Below are 5,958 nucleotides of genomic sequence, written 5' to 3'. Positions count from 1 at the left end.
AGGCGGGGCCCGCGAGCCCCGAGGCTCCCCTTATTCGGTTTGTTTGATTCGTTTGTGTCCGTTATGATCCGCAACCGTCCGTTTAGGACCCAAGGATGTGTTTGAAACTTCCTATGCCATTAATGTACGTTCTGTACTTTGAATGATGTGAGATTTTCGGAAAATGACTTATGAACAGTTTTTCTTGCGAATTTGACAGTTTGGAACTTCGTAACTTTTATACGCATACTTTGATCAGTCTGATTCCTACTCCGATCCTTCGGGCGTCAGTATATACCTCTACGTAAACTATATGTTAAGTCCGACAAATTATTTTTGATATGCATATGATTTCTGCACTACTCTGTTCGTGCTGTCTGCTATGACTTCGTTCGTCGGTACCCGGGCCGACTTTGTGATCGTGCGCACTATAATATATTCGGAAGTTATGATGTGTTACGGTTTCCGAGACCTCGCCATAGGGCCGGTTACCGTTTATGGAGTTATGATGTGATATGGCATTTGATACGTTCTGATGATATGATGTGTGTGTGATATGATGTGTCTGGAGATTGTACGGAGATTTGAAACCTTCTGGAGTTATGATGTGTTGTGGCACCAGCGTCGGGGGGTGACCACGTTCCTAAACCCTATACATGATTTGATTTGCATTTGTACGTTCGCCTCCCGCACAGGTTTGCTTTGTTTGTGATGTTGGTGTGTTTGTTCTTTCTGACTCCAGTTATGTTTGTGATTTCTGTACCTTCTGCTTCACATACTCAGTACTTCTCCCGTACTGACCCCCGTTTCTTCGGGGGCTGTGTTTCATGCCCGCAGGTACAGAAGCTCGTTTGGGTGGTCCTCCAGTTTAGGCTACTCATTCTGCTGTGTTGGAGAGCTCCCCTTTGATCCGGAGCCTACTTTTGGTACATATCTTTTGTTGTGTCTGTATTCTGTATATTTGGATGAGTGGGTACGGCGGGGCCCTGTCCCGTCCTATGTTCTTATGTTCTGTTTTGTCTAGAGGCCTGTAGTCAGATTTGTGGGTCGTGGGTCCGGTGTGTTTGCATGTGAGTCTGTTTTGCGATCTTAAGCGGCCCGTACGCTGCTATGGCCAAGTCGGCCTCTGAATTTGTATGTATGTGTATGTACTTGGGGGCGATGTGCATTCCGCCACCCTTCTGATGTGTGTGTGTGAAATTTGGCGATGTATATTCCGCCTCATTTCTAATTTGTGATTTGTTTGATCTGTACGGGCGACTGCTCAGGACAAGTGTTCGGTAGTTGTCTGATTACGATGTTGAGTTCGAATAACGTACGTTGATATTGGACGAGTCTGATTAGGATGATCTGGGTGTGAGTTCGTTTGGGGTGTCCCAGAAGGGCACCAGTCGCGGCCCACGGGGCTGGGTCGTGACAATACCCTTGCTAGCGTGAAAAGTCACCTCCTCATCGTTCACTCGGAACTTGATTTCATTCTTCTCGGAATCCATAAGAGCCCTCCATGTCGCAAGGAAAGGTCTCCCCAGAATAATAGGAATTTCTTGATCAATAGCACAGTCAAGAATCACGAAATCTGCCAGCAGTAGGAATTCCCCGATTTGAACAAGCACATGATCAACTACCTCCACTGACCTTTTTATCGATTTGTCAGCCATCTGTAACCTCATGGTAGTTGGCCTTGGTATCCCTAATCCTGATCTCTTGAAAATCTCAAGGGGCATAAGATTTATGATAGCTCTATTATCACACAAAGCCTTGGCAAAATCCTGCTGCCCTATGGTACATGGAATGGTGAATGCTCTAGGATCTTCCCTTTTTTGCACTGTGGTCTTGGAAATAATAGTACTAATGCGATGAGTGATACCCACAGTGTCGTGTTTCAATGGCTTCTTCTTCTTTGTTAAGAGATTTTTCAAATACTTAGCAAACCCAGGCATTTCCTGGACTGCGTCCATGAAAGGAATGTTCATCGTCAACTGCTTGAGTTGATCATAAAATCGCAAGCACTTTTCATATTTTGTTTTCCTCACTAGCCTTTGAGGAAAAGGCGGTGAAGATTTGAACAATTGGCTCAAAGGGCGTAGAGCGCCAGAAAGTTTTGCCTTCCCCTTTTCCTGTTTTTCTCCTTGTGCCTTAAGATTATCAAGATTCTGCTCCTCTTCAGCTATAATAGGGACTTCCTCCTCTGTTTCTTCCTCCACAATAACATCAGATACATCAGGTTGTGCCTCTTCTTCAATAATTGGCTCGAGATCAACCATTTTTTTATCAGCACCTTGAAGTATTTTTCCACTTCTGGTGCTAATAGCAGCTACATGCTCTACAGAGTTTACCCCACTACCTTTCGGATTTGGTACTGTATCACTTGGTAGTTGTCCATATTGAGGAGTATGCACTTCTCTGAAGAGGTCTCTGAATTGCGATTCAAGCTTCTCAATGGAAGCTGAATGAGATAGTTGAACCTGAGACATTCCCTTTATTGTGCTCTCAGTTCTGTCCTGATTCATTAGCATTTTATGCATCATACTTTTCAGCTTCGCAGAATCATTAGGCGCATTACTAACAGAGTTGCTAGCTGAATTGTCTCTCCACTGTTGGGAATTTGATGCTTGCCCCCTTGGTGGAATGTAGGGGTTCGAGCTCTTGTTGCCATAATTGTTGTTATTGTAATTCCCTTGATTTGGATTTCCCTGATCATTTTTGCTATAACTGTTCCCTTGAAATTGGTGTTGAGGCTTTTGCCATGGGTGATGACCCGGACCTTGATAATTTTGCCTTTGATAACCCCCTTGCGAGTTGTTGACATAATTAGCATCTTCATACTGTTGTTGCCCATCTTGGTACATCCCCTCAGGGACTTGATACATTCCCTGTGGATGAGGTGGTAACTCCTCAACAACATTTACCCCTTGTGTATCCTTTTCTGCCAACTTCTTTGATAATAGATCCACCGTGGTTTGCAATTGAGCGAAGGTATGATCTCTCACATGGTTTTCTTTTGCAACGACAGCTAGTGATGGACTACCATAAGAGAGACTCTCACTATCAGTTGAATGCCAAGCTTGATTGTGGGTGGTGCGTTTATCAAGAAAACGGGTGATGATGATAAATGACTTGTCCATGAAGCATCCTCCCGCGACAGTATTGACAGCAATCTGATTCATTGTATCTAAGCCCTTGTAGAATTTCTCCGTGAGAATAGCATGCGGAAACCCGTGAGTTGGAGATTGAGCTAGATAGTACTTGAACCGCTCCCATGCCGAATATAATTATTCCCCCGGGAGCTGTTTGAACTCAAAGATCTTATCTCGAAGTTCAGCTTTTTTGCTCGGTGGGAACCACTTCTTCAGAAATGTGTTGGCTAGCTCACTCCAACTATGAATAGAATTGCTGGGAAGCTTTTCATACCATTCCCTTGCTTGGCCAGCCAAGGAATATTTGAAGACCCGTAACCGCAGTGCATCAGCAGAAACAACACCTTGGGATTGTTGAGCACACAAGTGCAGGAAATTCTTTAAATGTCGAAGTGGACAATCCTCCAAAGAATTTCAAAAATAACCTTCAAGTTTCAGCAGCTGATAGATAGAACTATCAATTTTAAACGTAGCATTTCCAGTCCTAGGAGGGACCACATCATAAGCATAATCAGCTTCATTGATGAATTCCGCAAATATATTCTCATCTTCGTCCTCTTCTGGTGCAAGTGGGTTCACTTGGAGTCCACCTTGGTTTCCTTGATTGCGATTCTGTCTTCCAGCCATGTTCACCTAGTTCACCACAATAGCAAACAAGGTGTGATGGAATAGAAAAAGTTTTAAAGAAGAGTACACACAATTAGTAATTTCAACACCATATTCCCCGGCAACGGCGCCAAAATTTGATACGCTCAAATTACACCTATTAATGGCGTAAAGCGGACGTTGTCAAATATAGTAACCCAAACAAGGCTGGGGTCGAATCCCACAGGGAATATGGAGAGAAAAGGGTACTAATTGTATGAGATACTAGTCTTTAAAGGCTTTAATCCCATTCTGAACAGTTTGAAATAATTGTTGAGTAATGTAATTGAATTCTTTGACTTGAATTGTACTTAATGCGAGAGAGAGACTAAGGTTGTGTTCCCCATTTTGATTAGATATTATGCTTCAGGTTTCAATGTGATATATTTCTAATGGTTGTTCTAAGAGTATGCACTTGATCTCTTAAGGACTTCCTAATGTTTCCCAACAGTTAGGCCGTATTTCCAAATGTAAAAGAGTTGAAATCGAAGAGCGAGCAATAATGCCAATTTCGACTTGTTCTTATGCCTAAGTTAGTCTATTAAACGAGGGTTAACGCCCCGAGTCATTGTTATTCAATCTTACCTATACTGACTCTCTTTCCCAAGAAAAGTTAGTATAATGGCTTAGGCTAATGCTTGCAATCATTACCCAACGCTAACACACAAAGATAGAATAAATACTAACAACCATTATGCATATATCAATAGTAGAAACCCATTCACATAATACCCATCATGGGATCCACAACCTTAGTATTAAAATTAGCTACTCATCATTTTGGTTAACAAAGAAAGCTTAAAAGTTAACATAATATACTTACGATGCTAATACAATATGGAATAGAAGTGAAGTTGGTGCTTTAAATGCTCCAACCACTTCAAATATTCAAGACTAAAGTTAATGCTCCCAAGAAAATCAGAATTTTTAATTAAAACCCTATCTTTAAGTATTTATAGGGCCAAAAATCGCGCCATGTTTCTGGACAAAAACACCCTTACGCGGCATCGTTATGGACCGTAACACAGGTTACGGTCCGTCCTTTGGTTTTGTACTTTGTCTGCTTGATTAGGTCAACCGTCACGGCTTCTTGCGATGGACCGTAACACAGGTTACGGTCTGTATCTTCCAGCGTATCATGGCCTCAGTCTTAGTGGCCAATGCGTTACGCCATGACGTGACGCCCCGTAACCTGAGTTACGGGCCGTCCTTCTGGGCGTAACCTGTGAAACGACTTAGGCTTCTCACTGGAAATTTTCCTCAGCTTAGGGTACACGTTACGGCCCGTAACATGAGTTACGGATCGTATTTTATAGCGGCACGTATCTGGATCTTCCTCTCTGGTACGGATCGCGTTACGGTCCGTAACTCGAGTTACGGACCGTCATTTTTCTCCAAGTTGTTCGTTTTTCAGCATTTCAGATCATTTCCGTTCCTTAGTCAACCAACCCTACAAAACACTAAAATAACATAAGAAACGATGTAAAAACACTTAAAAAGAAGCAACACTTCTAGTTACAAAGGCATAAAATGTGCCGAAATTCACGGCACATCACCATATCGACGATCTGAGTATGCCTTTTTCATTCTGCAGGAACTCCACCGTCGAAGCACTTTAACGGTGCAAGTCAATGATCTGATGATTTGTCACTTTGCAGGAACTTATCGTCGAGGCAACTCGACGAATCTTCAAGCATGTTGACGGTCCGTACTTATGCTTATCAGAATAGATTGCATATTTTCCTCAATTTTTCGCTATCCGAGCATTCTAACTTCGAAATACCTGCACAACACACAAAACACATCAAATTAACACAAACTTGCTCGAAAACAAGTAAAAATTAGAGTTAAAAACCATTGGATGTGCCAAAATTCCCGGCACATCAACACCCCAACTTAAAGTCTTTGCTTGTCCTCAAGCAAGTCAACTAATAGACTCAATCTACAAATGTCTCGATATCACAAAGTAAAGCTGTCTACAGTGGTTGTGGCAATTAACTTCCAACATATCATGTGTATCACAATGAATTTCCCCCCAATAAAGACAAAACCAATCAAGGACTCATTGGAACTAACAATGAGGCTTCGATTTATGACATCTAGTTATCAAAGAAACCATAGCGCACACGAATCAAGACTCACGGGAAACCAGTCACTTAACAAATTCTAATGCCCTCACAAAGACCAAAGAATGTCC

General features: G+C 42.3%; 1 non-coding gene across 1 annotated transcript; it reads left to right on the top strand.

The window, feature by feature from the left end:
• Positions 1-3,192: 3,192 nt before the first annotated feature.
• LOC132629590 (small nucleolar RNA R71) lies at positions 3,193-3,298 on the top strand. Its single transcript, XR_009578357.1, has one exon. It is a non-coding gene; the product is annotated as a small nucleolar RNA R71 (small nucleolar RNA).
• The last annotated feature ends 2,660 nt before the right edge of the window (positions 3,299-5,958 follow it).

The sequence above is a fragment of the Lycium barbarum genome, chromosome 2 (genome assembly GCF_019175385.1).
Source record: "Lycium barbarum isolate Lr01 chromosome 2, ASM1917538v2, whole genome shotgun sequence".
Lineage (NCBI taxonomy): Eukaryota > Viridiplantae > Streptophyta > Magnoliopsida > Solanales > Solanaceae > Lycium > Lycium barbarum.
Note: the sequence above shows the minus strand (reverse complement) of the source record. Positions and strands in the feature narration are given on the sequence as shown.